Source organism: Cyrtonyx montezumae, unplaced genomic scaffold (assembly GCF_038088225.1).
Source record: "Cyrtonyx montezumae isolate F1298 unplaced genomic scaffold, pur_monq_1.0 scaffold_41, whole genome shotgun sequence".
In the NCBI taxonomy this organism is placed as follows: domain Eukaryota; kingdom Metazoa; phylum Chordata; class Aves; order Galliformes; family Odontophoridae; genus Cyrtonyx; species Cyrtonyx montezumae.
In genome coordinates this window covers 2,770,550-2,789,960 of record NW_027072047.1, presented here as the reverse complement: position 1 = coordinate 2,789,960, position 19,411 = coordinate 2,770,550, and the positions used below count along the sequence as shown (strand labels likewise).

The following is a 19,411-nucleotide window of genomic DNA, read 5'->3' as shown; positions in this document are numbered from 1 at the left end:
GGTGTTTCAATCCTCACCAAGTACTTTTTCTACATTGTGTCTGAGCTGCTGGGTTCAGTGCAGAGTGGCTGTTCCCTCTGGGCATGATTCTATAGTTTCTTGTTCCCGTAGCCCTGATGACCCATCAGACAATCTGCAGAAGTGATGATTTATAAGCAGGGCGGCAGGAATGGGCACTAAGGTCCAACGAGGGCAGGATGCTTTTTAGCAGTTTATAAGTAAGTCAAGGTTTTGACACCTCTAGGTTATAAGATCCCATTGCCTCTTGAGCTCATTTTGTCTCTCTAGTTATGACATGTTCATAAAAGCACACTGGGGTACTAGATACAGATGTTGTAAAATGTTTTGAACCCATGTATTGAAATACTGTTTAAAACAAAAAAACAAACAAAAACAAAAAAAGGGTAAATAATAAAAAAAAATCTCTCCCTCCCCCCCGCATCCAAAGAAATAAAATAAAATAAAAATAAAATTCAAGGGCATTTATCAGGGGAAGTAACAATTGAGCAAAACTGATTCCCCTGATTCAAAACTTTCTGTTACAATTTGTTTAAAAATGACTGCTTATTTGAGTTCACATTAAACTTAATGTGCTCTAGTTGGGTTTTGCATCCCATGGTGCACTGTGTTGTTCAAAGCATGCAGAATATGGAACAGATGGCTTGGGAAGGCTGTCAAAAAAACCTGCTGGGTCTTTTCTGGTGTTACCTTCAAGCAAGAGAAGAGATGAGTAAATGCACTGTACTTTTTGGCCTTAGCACAGCATTCAGTAAGCTCAGTCTTCTGAAGGTGTGCTTATTCAATCACAGTAACAGATATCAAAACGAATATCTATTTGGGAGCAATGAAACAATAAAAATTACTTAAAATTGAGATGTGTAATGGAAAGAAAGGGAAAATTGCAGTAGAGGAGTGGAAAGTGCAGATGTTTGCTTGAAGGGGCTCATCATAGGGCTGAAAAATGCAGGAAAATAAATCTATTCAGGAATCTCACCAGCCGTCTTTATATGTTTTTAGGCACAGTGTAGCAGAAGCTAAATCTTGCAGTCTTTAATTATTATTACTATTATTATTTTAAAATTATGATTTCAGAGGTCTCCGTGTGGAAATAGCAGCTGCACCCTCAAGACCTGCTTTGTTTTGGCATCAAACACTCAGAGCACATAGGATCTAATAGCTAAAATCAAGCTATGCATTTCACATAGAGAATCTTAGGCATGAAAATCAGACCCCAGTGTATAAACTAGAGTTTATAAAATGCTATGTATTTTTAGGAGATATTTGATAAACCGAGAATATATGCATGCATATTTTTGGTGTTAAAAATAGCATGCAATACAAACTTGTCATGTGCTTGTCCACAGAGATTTTTTTTCTTTTTTTTTGCAATCTCATTCCCACAGCTGCATACTGTCTTTTTTTAACTTTAATGGAGATAAGTACATGTCGTATTTCAAGCTAAAGCAACTAAAAATTCTACATAGTCAGTTGTGTTGAAAATGCATTCCATCTTCGCGTTCCAAGCTTACAGAAATGATTTCTTTACAGAAACTCAAATGAGTAAAAACAAATGTGAATGTTGCAGAGTAAGGAAAACAGTTTTCTTTGCTTGATGCTGAATTTCTCTTAACGATAAAAATGTCCATACAAAATTGTGATCAAGAGCTGCATTTTTTGTGTTAGAAAGTCAGAGTGTCATGGTTTACAACTTACTTGCTCTTGCTGTATTCGTTTACATATTATCATTGTTCAGTCATCTGCTAAAGCTGAAAAGTGTAGTAGTATTCTATTTTCCTTGGCTTTGCAATGCATTTATCTCAGAGCTTTGGGACATTAATACCTGTTCCATAACACCTATGTTTGTCTGTTATTTTGAAAATACAACTTTTTTAGCCTGTTTCCACTGAGTCTCTGTCTTTGTGCTGATTTCTTAATTTCCATATTTTAGGAAAATCCTAATCCTAGATGTTGTTATGTTACCACTTTGAAAAGGAGAAAAAAGGGGGAAGAAACATGTAAAATACTGTTGAACTCATTTTGCTAGTGGTTTTGAATAGCTTTCAAATTAGAATGATTTTCCCAGACTTTTTATAGGCTTGCCCAATCCAGCTGTATATTTTATATGCTAATCTGAGTTCTATTTTTGTTCCCCTTGGGATTTAAAGTGATTATAATTGTTGCTCTTCAAAAGCCAAACAGATGATTGCTGCTTCAGGAATATACCAAAAGAAACTGGCTTTCATTAAACCTGCTCATCCACTTCATAATTATCCCCATTTGATCTCACAAAGAAGCAGGAAAATGACAACTACAGTTCACTGAAGCCAGCTTAGTTATTTAAACATCACTTTACTGAGATAACAGGAGGTGTTAAAGCAGGGGGCCTTTTTCCTTTCAGGCACTAAGACATAGCGAGCACTATATTAGCCTTGCCAACTGTGAGTCCAGACCCCTCGTGTCAGCTTGAAATGCAGTACCAGAGGCCAGAGGTGTCAGGAGATACCATCTATGGAGGGTGGCTGGGGCCACTTCTGGAGGATGGACATAAAGTAGGCTGACAGTGATGTTGCAGGGCATCTGCTTGTCTGACCTCTCTTCAAGAAATGAGAAATCAGAGCAATCACTAGAGTGTGAGGGGGGAAAGGAGGTCAGGGCAGGCACATGGGCCGAGGCTGAAGGCAATAAATAGGCAAATGGTAGATATTTTCATCAAGGGTTCGTGCCCAGATCTGGTGTTCACATCAGACCTGGTGTTGTTTGGAGTGGGCTGGGGTGAACCAGAAGGTTTCTCCAGAATTCAGCAGTAAGGTTCAGGTTAATTTTGTTATAAGAGCAGCACTAGAGAAATTTTGCTGTGAGTATATAGGTCAGAGAGGAGGAGGTCCCTGCAATTTGCACCAAGATGCTGGCAGTCCATGAGTACTAGTAGCAGATTACAGAGGTTTCCCAACACCTATAAAACTGCTCCCTCCTTCACCTAGTCAGTTAAAATAACTCACATATTCAAATTTCTACATATCTTCTGGTCTTTTCTTTATCTTACAAGTAGAAAATAGTTTTGTTTCTACCTGTTCCCTGAAGTAAGACTCTTGCAGTTTGGTGGAAGAAGTCTCACCATATGCACTGCCATTTGTCCTCCGTTGCTTGTTTTATGCTGGCAGCCAGCTCAGTGCTTTTGCATAAATCACAGCTTACTACTCATGGGGACCGGTAAAAAACTCGTACCATCAACAGTTTCTTCTAAGACAGACTGCAGCAGCTGTCTGAAAAGACAGTTCTTTCATCAAAGAGAGCAATAGTTTTTCACAGCTTCAGTCCCCTGCACGATATGTTTTTGTCAATCAGATGACCAGGAAGATAAAGGAAAAGGTAGGCATTCACAGTGAGGCTGATGAGTGTTTTCATTTCTTAAACTCAAATGCCTGTATCAGAGCAGAGGATAATCTTTTCTGGCCATCAGAATCCCCTATCCATCAATCACAGAAGCTGGTATCTTTCTAGCTGGATTGTTGCCAAATTTTGGCCATAGAGCTGTAAGAAAACTGCAGGGCCTGTACATTGAAGGAAGAAAAACTGCTCTGAATAGAGAGGATGGTGCAGAGACATTCACCAACTGCAGCACTGTGGGCACAACATAAAGGATGGTATACTGTCCTGAAGACCACTGAGGCTCAGCAGGGAGAGAGACCAAGATATAAATCCCAGAATGATGGCAGCACACTACCAGGAACACCAGTTTTGGCTGCAGTATCCTCCTGGCACCGCTTGCTGAATGCAGAATGGCAGCACTGAGGTCAGCCCAATCTGTAGAGGAAGTAAAGGATAGGTGGCAGATAAGACCAGCTGTACTAGTTTGACAGAGCTATTACCTTCTTCTCATTCTTTGCCAAGTAAAGATTGGTCATTTATCTTCAGCTGGAAAAATACAGAGTTAACAAGGGTCAGGATCTCCTAAGATGCAAATCTTGTCTCAAAATCTTACTTGCTTTCCATCCTCATGTGATAGGAAATTGTACTATATCATCCTCTGAGTGTATTTAGGACTCATTTTTTCCACTTGGGAATGCAAATTTGTATCTGGAAAATGTCGTGCACTTAATAAGGAAGGGAACAGGAGATGGCCTTGGGAAAGAAGGCTGTAGAAAGAGGGTGTTCTTTTTTTTTTTAATTTTTCTTAATATATAAATGGTTTATCTAACAAAATGCTGTATTTGATTCTAAGCTGTCACGGTGTTATCCGTGACAGTGACCTAAGGAAACTGCCTGGCATCTGGTGCGGAGCTCCGCCCCTCTGCTGCTCCCACAGCAATAACTCCTCAACTGCTGCATGGTGCTCTGATGTGGAATACCGGCATCAAAACCACAACATAAGCTTATTATCTTTCTAAGGTAGCTTAGTTGCATATCTGCTTCCTATTTGAACTGCGTTTTTGCATTGGTGAGTTTATGGCATAATGATGTGAATTCTGTCATACCACTCCCAATCCAAAGTCTCTGTAGACCCTGCATTTCTCCACTGGCAAATGGTGCTTTGTAGCCCTCGCTGCATACTACCTATGCTATATAACTTTACTCACAAAATGTTCTTGTAGTCTACAGCTGGAGAAACATTTATGCAGTTTCTCTAATCACTTGCTTGCACTTACTTCTTCATACATTCTCATTCAGAGTAAATATTTTAAGGGAAATGAGCATGGAAGGCATTTAAAACATTTGCAGAATTAGTATTAAAAGAAAGCTGTGCAAAGGTAGAATGTTTAGTAATGAATTGCAAAATATAATTTGCCATATTAGCAGTGCTTTACTAAGATGGAAAACAACTGTAAATTTTGGTTCCTTTTTATTAGTTTGCAGGTTCTGCTTATTTATGTTAGATTCCTGACCTTAATTTTATATTTTCTGCTTCTTATTACCCTGTTCAACTTAGAGCTTAAATTTGCAGGGTTAGAAAATATTCTGTATTTCTTCATTCTCAGGTATATGGGCCAAACTTCTACACGTTTTCAATAAATAAATAAATAAAGACAAAGAAAGAAAAGGAAAAGGAAAGTTCAGTACAGGTAATGGTTATAAAAGCATTATAAGAAGAAAAGGCACAACAGATAAATGCCAGCACAGTAGGAGTTAAAGAATATAACACAAGGAGATATTTCTTTCTTCCAAAATCTAAGGTAAGCAAAGTAAGAATAAAAATAGTTGTTTCATGTGCAGAATGACAGAATAATTCATGAAAGCATGTTGCTACTCAAACAATTCAAAAAAATCTTTATTACAATTTAAATTAAGGCATTTGATTTAGGAGTACTAAAACAGGTCCCACAGAACAACAATTATATTTTATTTTATGATATTAATATTATTTATATTTATTATATTAATCATGATATATTTATTTATGATATATTTATTATTTGGTATGAGGTTCAATAAGGCCAAGTGCTGGGTCCTGCACTTTGGCCATAATAACCCCATGCAATGCTATAGGCTTGGGGCAGAATGGTTTGAAGAATGTAGAGAGGAAAAGGACCTGGGGGTGTTGGTTGATGCTCGGCTCAACATGAGCCGGCAGTGTGCCCAGGTGGCCAAGAAGGCCAACGGCATCCTGGCCTGTATTAGAAATAGTGTAGCCAGCAGGAGCAGAGAAGTGATCATCCCCCTGTACTCAGCTCTGGTGCGGCCGCACCTCGAGTACTGTGTTCAGTTTTGGGCCCCTCACTACAAGAAGGACATTGAGGCCCTGGAGCGTGTTCAGAGAAGGGCAACAAAACTGGTGAGGGGTCTGGAGCACAAGTCTTATGAGGAGCGGCTGAGGGAGCTGAGATTGTTCAGTCTGGAGAAGAGGAGGCTCAGAGGAGACCTTATTGCACTCTACCACTTCCTGAAGGGGGGTTGTGGTGAGGAGGGGGTGGGCCTCTTCTCCCTGATAAATAACGACAGGACGAGAGGGAATGGCCACAAGTTGTGCCGGGGAAGATTTAGATTAGACCTGAGGAAACATTTTTTCTCTGAAAGAGTGGTCAGGCACTGGAATGGCCTGCCTAGGGAGGTGGTTGAGGCACCATCCCTAGCACTGTTCAAGAAGCGTTTAGATGAGGTGCTAAGGGATTTGATTTAGTAGTTGGGTAGGGATAGTGACAGGAAGATGGTTGGACTAGATGATCTTGTAGGTCCTTTCCAACCTTATGAACCTATTGTGTCACGCTGAAGCTGCAAAATGGAGGAGGTGGCATTTTTGGTGTTCTTTCCTTTTATATGTGGTAACAGCTTCTAAACAAACTCCAAAAATCATTTCCTGCAAAATGATACATGCATAGAGCTACAAGTCACAGGTTATTAACAGTTAAGGAGATTAACAGTTCTGTGAGTTATACTTAACACACTGTAAATATTTTCATTGATCTCAGAGAGATTGCCATAGCAAGGAGAGTTAAATATGTGCTGAAGATTTCACTGTATGATGGCTTTACAAAGCTACTCCTATGCATTACACTGAAAGAAATTACAAAAGTCATTTTCCATAACAGTTCAAAACTTGAAAGCAAGTAATGAAACATTCTGTCCCCTCACTGAAACCATGCAAACATTTTCTGGATTTGTACATTTGTTTTTATAGAAAAAGAAAAAAAAAAAAAAGAAATTGCATTCAATAGTTATCTCTTCCTTCTGTTCATAGCATTTTAATTACTCAAAACAATACTTGGATATAGGTGAATGTGAAATTGGAGGTTAAATTGAGGGAAAGTCAGAGAAGGAGAAATAATATGGGGAGTAGCCTCAACTCTGCTATTTCAAACCCTGTTTCCCCTTCTCTCAGCATTGCCAAGCACCAGGAGAAACATAGACCTGCAGACTTATCAGGGATGTTAGAATCCGAAGAGCAGAACATCATTCCCATGTTCTCTGGAGATGGAAGATGGGCTGACTTTCCCTCTTTATTAGGTTATGAATGACATTCCCAGGGGAAAAAAAATCAGTTCTGAGGAATGTAGATCTATTCCAAATCTGCCCTAACTTTCTACATCATCTCTCCCACCCAAAGCAAAACTAGGGGAACAGCTTCTGTTTCTTCCTTCCGGTGCACAAACAAAGGCAATCTCCACCTAAAATACTACATTCTAGCATAATTTCTTCACTTGTTGTTAATAAACCTGCTCCATCCAGATGTGTTTAAATATTGAAGTACACTTAAGATGCACACTATATTGAAGCTATGGTAACTCTACTCAAGTGCAAGCTAAAAATAGTTCATCTCTCTTTCTTCCATATCGAACATGGAAAACTGGTTTATTCTAAGTAAAATGTGCTCAGTGAGAATAAAAGACTTTTATTTTAATTTACTTCTAAAATGATGTGAATTCACTTTCTGATTTGTGCTAAATATCACCTGGCTTTACCTTTCCTAATTTATCTTACATTTCATGTGTAGGGTGTAGTAATTGACCTATATATGATTGTGGAAACATTTGGAAAGAAAAATGAGTAGAGATTTTGTTCTATTGAGACAGCACTGAAGCAAACTCTTTCCTATCAATAGGATCTATTTCTAGACCATTAATATTGAATCCATGTAATCTAAAATGTAGAATTTTGGCCCCTCATAGAGATTTATGTCATTTATATTACTGATGCAGTAGTTTCAGCTCTTAAGTTTTTATCAGGAAGTTAATTTGTCACAAATTCTAAATGATCAAATGGGAATTGTGAAAAAGTATATAAAAGTTCAGAATGCAATTAATCTGCAGATGGCAGGGATGTCCTCAGTTAAGACAAAAAAAAAAGTCACTGAAAATCAATAGCTGAATACTCAAAGGCATTTTGAAGATAAAGGTGTAGGAAATATATATATATTGAACTAATTAAAAAAATGACAATTAGAATGTAAATAGCTTATTTCATTGGACTTGCATTTGCTTGGTTTCAGTGTTGATTAAGAGGAAAAATGTGTAGAGCACTTGATCAGTACTTTACAGATTTATTCTCAGGCTGTCAAATGTATTTCTTGGTGTGGGGTTTTTCAGGAGGGTTTTTTTTTTTTTTTTTTTTGGACTTCTTTGTTTGTTTGCCATTTTTCTTAAACATTCAATTGACTATAAAAGGCAAAAAAAAATTAAAAATTTAAAAAAGCTTTTTGAGGAAAAATAATGTGTATATATAAGTTTGAACCTGTGATCCAGTACGTTATTACCCTTACAAATATTTTTCCAGTTATTAATCCAGAGCTTATTTACTGTGAATTAAGCCATTTTCCTTTTTTTTTTTTCCCAACTCAAGATGTGCTTGTAGACTCTGATAACAGTCTGTCAGTGGCGATACAGTTTAATAGATACTTAACCACTGTTCCAATTTTAAACAAATTCACTCTTAAAATGTCACTATATCTTCGTGTTCTGTACAGTCTTGTGGTCTCTCATTTTTCTTAAAACTTGGACTGATTGGGTACAGTATTCACTTTTGGACTCATCAATGCCAGACAGGAATTGCGCTCATGTATGTCTCTTCAAATCACATCTAAGGATGAAATCTCTTTTCTGTAATTTTTTTTTCCAGCACCACATTCCCAAGATGCTTTCTCTGTGGTGAACTAGTATCATACATTCTCTTCCTCAGTGCTGTCATAATTCTGTTTATTTTTTTCTCACATTTGATTATAATCTTTCTTTCCTTATAATCACAGCCACTTGCCACTTAATCTTTATTTGACTTTATCTTGCTGGTCTGTCTCTCTGTTTTCAAGAGATGATTTTGTATTCAGCAGTTGAGCACCAAATGTTTATAACCTTCTCTGCTTTTGCTGCAGTCCACCATGTTCTATCCTCTATAAATCACAGACAGAAGCACCCACTTTGCCCTGAAAGATAACACTCTGGTAAAAACTTACTTGATGTGGCCATCTGTTTTCCCAGTGAACTATAACAGAGTATCCTCTAGATATATTTTTTGTATGCTGGTTTTATTGTAATTTAATTAATACTATATTTTCTTGTTACTCTGTGAAAATGCAGTGAAGGTTGGCAAATAAAAGCTTTAAAATCAGCACATACTACTCTTCCTCGTGCAACGTGCTGTGCTTGTAGAAGGAAATAGGTTTTGTCTGACAATTTGTTCTTGGCACATGGAGTGTTTCTTAATGCTTAATTTTATGGTCTTCTTTTGAATTAATAAACAGTGTGTTTTGGCATGTTGAAATCAGTCTGAGAGGTGTGCCTTTTCATGAATCTCTTTTTACAAAAGGAAACAGTATAATACCTTTGAATCCATTCTGAAGTGTGTACTGTATTAGCTAATGAGCAGATGCAAGAGAGAATTTTCAGCAATGGATAAACATCCTTGTCATCATCAGAATAATTGGCTGTAATGTTATCACATGTTTTATTCCAGTAAATCATATTTCTGCTCCGTACATCGATATTTGTTGGAATAACCTTTTAGATATTTGCAGCTACATGATCATTTATGGTCTGGATTTTGCTATTGACTCATATCCAGCAGAATCACAGTAGTAGAGAGCTCTGCAGAGTACTTCTGATGCAAGAAACTGAGTTGTATATGCAGAAGAAACAAAACCTCTATCATTTAAAGGCAAGAGAAGTAGGCCAGCACCAGTGAAAGACAGTTAAGTCATCCACAAGTGAATAATTCTGACATTAAAGAGAAGATAATGTGGTTAATAGAATATTTTCAGCATGATCCATAAAAAGTAAAATCTCGGTGATCCATGTGAGCTTATTTTTGGAAGTGTGATTGGGTCTTCATAGCTAATTAGTGAAAAGAGTAATCAGCAAGAATAATTCTACTACTTTTAAAAACTGAATCACTGCCTCGTAAACCAACTGTAATATAGGTGATTTATGTAATATCTGTGAAAGAAAAGTGCAAATAACTGGGAGTAGTTTTGTTTCAAGTATAAAGGAGTACACGTGAAGGAAGCTTTTAATGTAACATTAAGAAAAATTGTTTGTAATATCCCTTCTCAAGCATGTATAGCTACTCATCTTCTCGACACCACCAAACCATTAGAGTAGGTGTCCATTAAAAAAAAGATTAACTTTGTTTGGAGGAAGAGGAAAATGTGCAACTTTCATGTATCTTCAGAACCCGTAAGTGTTGGAACACTCTGTGCTGAAACATAATTGCCAGCTGGTTTCTTATTAGCTTAACTGAAGGAAAAAAAGGAAAAACTAAAGCTGATATTTAAAATAACTTAGAATGTATTTCAGAATTGCTCTGCAAAGTAAAAAAAAATCTGTCTGCTATGCATGTAATCTGATTATCTGAAGATCATCCAATAACATATTGTAGGAACACTCTGGAATTTATAGGCACTTATTCAATAAAATAATGGTAGCAACATCCTCTCTTTTATTCCTCTGTGCTGTCAGCAGGAAATATGCTTGCAGACTAAAAAGCTCTATTTGTGTAATATGCGCTTTTACCTCAACAAATGAAAACAAATAGATGCTTCCAAAAATTAAAATCTATCTGAATCAGTATTGCTGTACCTTAGTTCTGTAACAGGATATACTAATTACTGTAAGTTTATAACTGTGCCTTTCTTTCCTGGAGAAACTTGATACAGTACAAGATTAGAAGACTAACCTAACTGAACTGACAACATTTGAGATGATTCACAGAAATTAAATGCACTTGTTATTTTTGGATAATAAACAGCATTAAAAATATAGATTGCCTTTCTGCTTTCAATTGTCTTAACTCACAGAGGGTTATTTCTCCTCACATCTGTGCAGTGTTTCACGGGCAGAGCTGTGACTTCAGGCCCTGGTTACATGTTCCCACAAATTTCCATGTGTGAAAAGTCCACAGTCCTCCCAAGTTCTTGTGTGAGTTCAATTTTACCAATACTGTCTGCTCTCCACCACACTGTTAGAAGGGCCCCAAACTTCAGAGACAAGCACAGAGGTGTTTCCAGTAACCTGCAAGTGCTAAAGAGGTCTCTCTTCCCACCCAACCTTGTTTCCAGTTTTGTTCTTGATTCTGGGAATGCTTATAATCATAAAACAAGAAATCCATAATTTCCGTGGTGCTTATTGCTCCTCTTCTTCCTTGATAGTCCCCTGTCAGACATGATTTAATTTACAGGCAAAAGCCAACTGTGCATGGTTGGATTACCAGGAGAACAGCAGTAGTCTCACCTCTCTGCCCTCCATTTAACAAATCTGAGTGATAAGCCTTTATATTACTGTTGAAGTTTCAAGTTTCTTTTGGCAAAACTACCCAGCAACTTGTCTGTTGTTACAAAAAAAAAAAAAAAAAAAAAAAAAAGCCTACCACGTCTTAAATTATTATCCAAAGAAGATGGGGAGATGGATAGTTAGCTTTAATGGCTAAAATTAGATAACATAATGGCTTGTAAACCCATCTACTTACTCCAGCTCTTAAGGAATCAATCACAAGGAGTCAAATGATTGTAGCTGTTTCTCCTTTATAACATAATGCTGTTTGACCTCAGGTTATATGCTCCATGTACATTCCTTTTAATTGCATTTTCAACAAGGCTTTCTTCAGACAAAAAATAATTAATTAAAAAATCAAAGCTCGTCTGAAGTCTGTCTGTACTAAATGTTTCCACTGAAGAAAGGTGGAGCTATAGAAACCTAATTTACTGGCATTAGTCAAACAAAATGCATGGTTTGAAGCCAGATTTTCTGCTCCTTTAAGATGTCTCAGCATGTAATTCGGCTGAAATTTCATCAAGTAAGTATGTTTTAAGACCATTATATATCCTTCTTACATCAGCAGTTTTGTTATTGTTGGTTTTTTTTTATGTGCTCACAAACACATGATTTTTTTTTTTGCCTGTCATAGAACTGAGCTTACATACTTTAATGTGAGTGTGGCTGTTGTTTATTAAAAATCACAGTGCATTTTTTTCTCCTGTAGAGGAAATGGGGAATTAAAATAAACTACTCCAGCTCCAGAGTGGATGATTTTGTTCTTTGGACAGCTTTTGCCATGAGTCACAGACATGTCACAGCATGAAACAGATGAGGAGCCCACCCCATCTCAGGTGCTGCTAGGGTAGCAATTAGGGACGGAGATGTTTGGAGTGTGTTATTAAAACAGCACTGAGTAAGAGAAACCTATTTCTCTTTGCTGAAAACATCCTAATGACAGTTTATTTCAGTGGATTATCAGCAGCATACTGGCTGTGCCACCTGAATTTCAATTTCTGAATTTACAGCACAGATAAAACAGAATGGAGCTGCATCGCTGCTGTTCTTTACACTGGTCTGGTCTTATCAAGCGTGAAGTTTGGTGCATTGCAAACCTATTTGAGTGATTATCTGTTGAGGACCTCTTGAGCCATCTCCATCTCTGCTGTGTGCTGATAAGACAGCTGTTTCTGTAGCTGCAGTGTCTCTCTGGGCCATGATCTTCTTTTGGTGCAAACTACAGCTTTGTCACTGTGCGGTGGTGCTGTCACTTTGTCTGCTGTACAAGTGTTTGATCCAAGCACAAAAGAGGTCGATGGAAGTGACTCACTGGCAGCTGACACAGTCTTATTATTTCACAATTGAATGTGTATTACACATCGTTGGAAATAAAAATTCTCGATAAAGTAAGCTGCCTAAGCTGTAGTGTAGCCACAATCTGACTCTTGTCCAGTCACATTAGGAAACAAGTGAAGATACAGTCAATTCAGTAAATAGATAGCTACTTTCAGGTGCTGTGTTTGAATCAAGGCAACACAGTTTTCTGAACAACTCCTTGCATCTGTGATAACCTTGTGTCAGACTGACTTTTGAAATACCTTCTGAGTTTCAGGCAAATAAAACATCTCCATTCCTCTGCATTGCTCTGCTAACTCCTTTTTGCAAAACAGGTTATTCATATTCGGACATTACTGCATAACAGAGAAGAGCAGAGTCATTTACAGCGTTCATCCCACAGTGTGTTCACACAACACCCATATCTTATGACCACAGAGGGGATGAGGAAAAAAGGAGGCAAAGCAGTCATGCATCCATACCAAAACACAGTGTCTGTATGGCTTTTGCAGCAGAAAGAGCCACTCCAAAGCCTTTCAGCTCGGAAGCCTTCCAACCAGTTACTCTCCATGTATCGAATGCACAGAAGCGTGCACCGTAAACGTGACCCATGAAGGCCCCAGGCCCACTTGCCCCACGCACAGCTTCCACACGAGCACCGCCATTTGGCCGAAGACCCTTCGAGAGGGACGACGCCCACAGCGACATCACGTAACTTAACAGGAGTTGCTCCGAGGGGAGGAAGGGTGAGACGTCCCCTCCTGGGCGTGACGCTGCCCCACGCACCTAGCGCTGCCCGCAGCGGCCGAGCCGGGACGCGCCATCGGGGTGCCGCTGTCCATGGTACTGAACACGCACGGCCCAGCTTCGGCTGCGACTCGCTCCCGGCAAGGCCCTCCAGGCGGCCACGACTCTGCTTCGCAACGCAGCGATGGTTCGTTGCTTCATTCCTCTTACTATTGTCTCTTTCCCCCCTCCCCCCCCTCGTTCCTTCGTTTTTTTATTTTTTATTTTTTTGGTTGGTGTTTAATCTCTCCCAACACACTGCAGCTGCTGCTTTCCTCCCCTCCCTGTCCCAGTCCGGGGCTCAGCGTGCCTAAACGAACAGCAGTGAGATCTCCTGCAGCTTTCCCTTGTAAAAAGAGCACTTGATAAACCTGTACATGTTCTAGCTTTAGGCTGTGCTCAGACAGGTAGCTAACACCGATCATGAGCACCTCTTTGCAAGACGCATCACCACAGTAAGGGGTAGCTTACCCCGAAGGAATGATGTATCCCCCAGGAGGGACAGAGTTCAGCTTTTCTTCTGCTGCCACTGCATCAAAAGGCTCTGAAAGTGCACCAGGACCAGGAGTGGCAAATGACAAGACAATTCTCTTTAGCAGCTATATTCTGGTTAATTTCATCTTAGTGCTATGTATCGACAAACATGACAAACATGAGTGCATAAGATTATTGAAGGTAGAGATATTATTATGAGATTATAAAAGGTAGAGATATTAAAGGCTTAGAAGAAAATAAGTACAATTTGGCTTTTACTGCTACAGGCTTGTCACTAATTACAGACAGAATATCTTTCTCTGTGGGGGTGGAGGGAGAGATGCAGTTTGAACATTGAGAATCAGACTTGACAAGGGAGGCTGCTGAGAATGGAGTCCTTTAATTTCCTGAAAGTTCAAAAAAGCCATACGTCTAGTTTCTAATAAAATACATTTTGGTTTGCTCTTTAAACCAAGTCTCTTTACTCTTGAGAGCAGCTGTTTGATCCTATGATTTTTATTTAGGAGGAGGGAAAGGGGAGGGGCACAACACATTGAACTCTTATGGAATTTCAGCCCCCTCTTACACTGCTAACATTCAGCCAAAAGACTGTGGTCATTTGCTAAAGCACAAGGACTGAATCAGGTGAGGAATCCTGCAACCAAACCAGCAACCAAACTCAGTAGTTCCTATAACACAACACAGTGCACTAATTTTACATGCTTTCTTTTTGTCCCTAAGCCATACCTCCAAACTAGGGCGAGAAGAAATAAATACTTTATTTTTTTCCCAGAAAATATGTATACAAATTTGGAGAAATCTATACCCACAGTGGGAAGAATGGGAGTGAGTTTGCTAATGGTGGTATCCCTGGGAAACATTCACAAGTGAGTTTGTGGTACCAAGGTGTAAAAGTTGCCATAGTGAGACAGAAGTCATCACTGCCTGTGTCACATGCATAGTCTGTGCTGAACTGCCTGAATTGCAGAGTTAGGGCCTGTGCAACACAGAGCTACTGTCAGACAGAATGCAGTGATGGCAAGGAACCACCAGTGAGCATCTTTCCTACTTCTTTGCATTAATCATTTATAAACCTTCAAGGACACTCTCAAAGAACACTCTTTTATGCCTCTATCATAAGTGTGTTTGTCTCTGTGTCATGCTGCACGCAAAATGCTAGAATATCCTGAACACATGCCTAAAGCACTTCCTTTCTGCAAGATCTCTGCTGTTGGAAATATATCACATACACTTTGTCACTGTGTGCACTTTATTGTGCATCAGGGTAAGAGACACATGCACAAGGAGCCCCACAGACTGTGGGAGAAACTGGGGCCAAGTACAGTGCAGGAACAGCACAGGAACATGAGGTTTCGGGGCCTCATGCAGGTGTTTTCTTCCACACAATTTCAACTCCTCAAACACAGTTCACGGTCAATGGGACATGGGAGGCACTCAGTGAGTGAAAGGCATTTGTATTTTCTTCCTGTCTGCCTGCTTCTCTTCTTTTCTCTTTCTCTCTTTTTTCCCTCCTTCTTCCCTTCCTTTCTTTCCCCCATCCTCCATTCTCCCAGAAGCTTTGTGCTGATGAATCATACTCCTTGCATGCATGCTACCACCAGTCAAAGTCTTGACAATGGCCCTTGGGCAGTGGTATAAACTTTATGTACATGCTGCTGACATGCCAATGGCAAGAATGGTGTGAGGCGGGGGGAAAAGAAGGGGGGGGGGGGGAGGGGGAAGAGGGAAAGAAAGGAAGGAAGGGAAAGAAAAAAGGAAAAAAGAAGGAAAAATAAGGAAAAAATGGAAAAACAAAAAAGGAAACTGAAGGAAAAAGGGAGAAAGGAAAGAATGGAATAGGGAAAAAAGGGGGAAAGGAAAATGAAGGGCAAGAAATAAATAAATGAAAAGAGAAAAAAAGGATAAAGGAAAAAAAGAAGAAAAATGGAAAAGAAGTAAAAAGAAGGGGAAAAGGTGGAGAAGTGTAAATGGGAAAATGGGAAAAAGAAAGAAAAAATGGGAAAAGAGACAAAAGAAGGAAAAAGGATAACGAACAGGAAATAGGGAGAATGCACAGAAAGGAGGAAAGAAGGAGAAATGGGGAAGGGAAATAAAAAGAAGGGAAAAGATAGGAAATAGGAAAAAGGAAAGAAAAACGAAGAAGAGGAGAAGAGAGAAGAGGAGGAAAAAGCAAACATAGAAGAGCATTCACCCGGGGCTCCCGGGAACCTCACGCGCTTCCTCGCACCGCCGCCCGCTCCGAGTCCACTTCCCGCCGCCGTGCCCGCGCTTGCGGCCCCGCGCGCCGCAGAGCACCCTCCTCCGCGGCGCCATGGGGCCGGTCCGAGTGGCATCCCACTCGGCCAATGGACGACAGCCGTCTAGCCGGTGGGCGGGCCGAGCGGCAGGGCTAGGCCAATGGCCGCGCGCGGCTCCGGCAGCACGCTACTTTGCGCCGGGCTGCGGGGCGGTGCGGTGGTTGTGGGTGCGTGTGTGCGTTGGGGAGGGGGTGCAGACAGCCGCCCCCACGCCGCGCCGGCGGGCACGAGTCGGCGGCGCGGCTGCTATAAATCAGTGCGGCGGCCCGCCTCTTGTGCGCGGCGCGGCACGGCACGCGTCCTCCCCCCGGCCCCGCGCGCACCCCGCGATGCGGCAGCGTGACCCGGCCCCGGCCCCGGCGGCGCGGTGCTAGGAGCGGCAGCGAGGGGCAACGCATCGCCCCGCGCCCCCTGCTCTTTGTTCACGGCTCTCTTCCTCCCCTTTTTGTGCAGCGGAGCACGGCGCTGTTACTGCCACGCTGTTTTGGGTTCTCCTCGCTGGCTTTAATTTTTCCAATTTTTCCCCCATTTTTTTTCTTTTTATTTACCCCCCCCCAAGTGTTGGGACTCCAGGGAGAGGGAGGGAGAGGATTTATGTCTGCTTGTTATACTATTTTATTTTTACCCTTTTCCACGCCCTTTCAGAACTATCCGCGATTTCTCTCTTTGCACCTTGTCCTGAGCGGACGCTCCCTCTGTCCCTCGCTCCTTACCCAGGAGAGCTGCGCTGTCACTTTTCGCTCTGAGCTGAGCGGACGGAGGTAAGTCGTGCTTCGCTCCGGCCGTGCATGCGCCCTAGGGGGCGGCCCCGACGGAGCTCGGACTTGGTGGACCGCTCCGTCCGACTGCGATGCGGAGCTGCGGGGAGGGAGAGGGGCGAGAAGTTGCGGGGTGGGGGCACTGCGGGAGTGGCCGTGCCCCTTTGTGGCCCCATCGCGATGGGCCAGAGTCGGGCGCTGCCATTGTTGCTTAATGTATGCCCGGCACGTCGCTCCGCGCCCACCTTTTGCCGTAGGGAAGAGACCCGCACAGTAGCGGCACAGAGTATTTCCCAGTAACGGAACAACACTACGATGCTCTCTGTATTTTGCCGGGCGGAGGGGCAGACAGCCACACGCGCCCGATCCCGCGGGCGATGGGCCGCCGTCGGGCAGGAACTGAAGGTGCCCGAGTGTCGCCACCTCTGCCCTCCCTCTGCAACGGGGAAAGTGCAGCGGGCGGGTAGGGAGGGGGTGCGGGGGGTCGTCCATGGGGCGCGGCCCCGCGGGCGTGGGGCCCCTTGAGTGGCCGCCGGCAGTGTCACTCAGGCGGGAGCGGGCGGTGCGCGCTTTTGTCGGCCCGACAGCGCCCGGTTCAGGTTTTTCCGTGGAGGTGGTATTGGAGGGTGCGGGAAGAGGTGGTGCTGGATATTGGGGGGACGAAGGGTTGCTAGACCCCACGTAGCCACTCGGAGCGCCGCGATGCAACGCGGGTGTCGGGGCGGGGGATGGCGGGACGGGGCGGGAGGGGCCAGCAGTGGTGGCGGTGGTGCGCGGGCACAGACGCGCGGGGCGGACGGAGATCTCACCCTGCGCTGTCGTCGTAGGTAACCTGCGGCTTTCTGGCAGCGTTGGATCGCTTCACTCCCAACTTGAGAGCTCCCCGGTATTTGCGGTGTGGCATCATGAGGGCTTACGGGCGCTGGCAGTCCTTTCCCTGCGGACAGGCTGCCCTTCCCCCTTCCCCCCGCCTCGATGTAGATATTCCTCAGCGCGCTGTAGGATGTTTGCGGACCTCTCCGCGGTACTGTGCTGCGGGCGGGCCGCTGGACCGACCGTTTGTGTCGTGGCGGCATCGCCCGACGACGACGGCGGTGGCGGAGCAGCTCGTTGCTCCTCAAGCGCTGCGGGGTCGCGGGTGGGGCCTGGGTGCGGCTGCCGTCGCAGCTCTTCTGTGCCGGCCTCGCTAGCGCTGTGCGCTCCGAAGCAGTTTGTTGTTTTTCTCCCCAGATTTTTGGCGGGGGTTTGGTGCTGCAAGAAGTTTCGTTTTGAAAGCTTTTGCTGTGGGGTTAACATGTTCATGTTATCGTAGTTGGTTTAGTTGGTGTCTAAAACTACGATGTATTGCCGCAACTGGGAGTTCAGAAGTCAACTCTGGTTTGATGACTTAACCGAGAACCTTGGTGTCTGGTTTTCTTATAAATGGCATTTGCTGCAAAGTGTATGTAGCAGTATCAGCATATATGTGCTCTATAATAGTGAGGTGTGCCAATGTTTGTACTAAAAGCAGCCCATCTTATTCCTTTTGACTTTATCTGCCTTCATGGTGAATGTTAAACGGAGCTGGGGAAATACTCTGGTAAATGGGGACATACTGGGGCAGCAGACAACGCACATGTGGCTACAGCATCAATTCTGGAAGTGGCACTCAGTGCCTCCTTCCCTACTGGTCTCTTGGGATTGTTGTGCTGGGGGTGGTAGCTGAGCACTGGACTGTGAATTGGGGTTGTATTACTCATAAATCTTTTTTTTTATTTTTAAGAACAAAATCTGCAATCAGGCTGGCTGTCTTTAAAAAGAAAATCCGTTGTTGAGGCCTTTTGGTGTTGTTAAATTGAGAGCGTTTGTGATTGTAGACGACATACAAATGACCTTGAAAGTGCTGAGGAATTTTATCACGCTCATTAAAATCCGGCCAAGCGCAGCTTAGGTACCAGGTTAACTGTGTTCTGGCTGTACCTGAGCTGATGTTTTTCCTCAGCATTGCCTTAATTTCATCTTTTTATTTTGCTGAAGTGGCTCAGACTTCCTTTGTGTAGCAGAGATCTTAATTGCTTGGGTTTTAGTAAAGGTTTTTACCTTTCCAGCATGCATATATCTCTTCTATTTGTGGCTTAATTGTGTTCACATAGTATTTCTGATGTAAGTTTACATTTCTGTACCACTGTGAAAGTAAACTTTTACTCCGTCTTCTGACTTTGCCTTAGTGCTGTTCTGCAGGGAGGGGCAGGATTTGTACCCTTACTGCTGCAGCACAAACCCTGAACAGCCACGGCTGAGCTGGACGCCAGGTGTAGTGTGCTTAAATTTGCTCCAAGGAGCTGCTGACATGGGAGATAAAAAAAAAAAAAAGTGCTTTTAGGCTATTTTCCAATTATCAGGAGGATACATGCAACCTGCACTGGAGCTATGGACTCATTCCCATTAAAGCATTTGCAAATCCAGGGGCTTTTTGGGAGAGACAGAGCTAAGCTGCCCTTATTTAGGGACACAGTTGAAGGTAGATGCCAGTGGATCGAGCATTATCTTTTTAAAAAGGAGTACTTCAACTTTTTTGTTTCTTAAAATA

The 19,411-nt window shown here is 42.3% G+C and overlaps 1 protein-coding gene across 1 annotated transcript in view; it reads left to right on the top strand.

Moving 5' to 3' along the window:
* The first annotated feature begins 17,706 nt into the window (after positions 1 to 17,706).
* ELAVL2 (ELAV like RNA binding protein 2) overlaps positions 17,707 to 19,411 on the top strand; it is a 96,681-nt gene continuing 94,976 nt past the window's right edge. The window contains exon 1 of the mRNA XM_065747084.1: positions 17,707 to 17,728. The gene's annotated coding sequence lies outside the window, so the exon portion shown is untranslated. The remainder of the gene's footprint in view (positions 17,729 to 19,411) is intronic.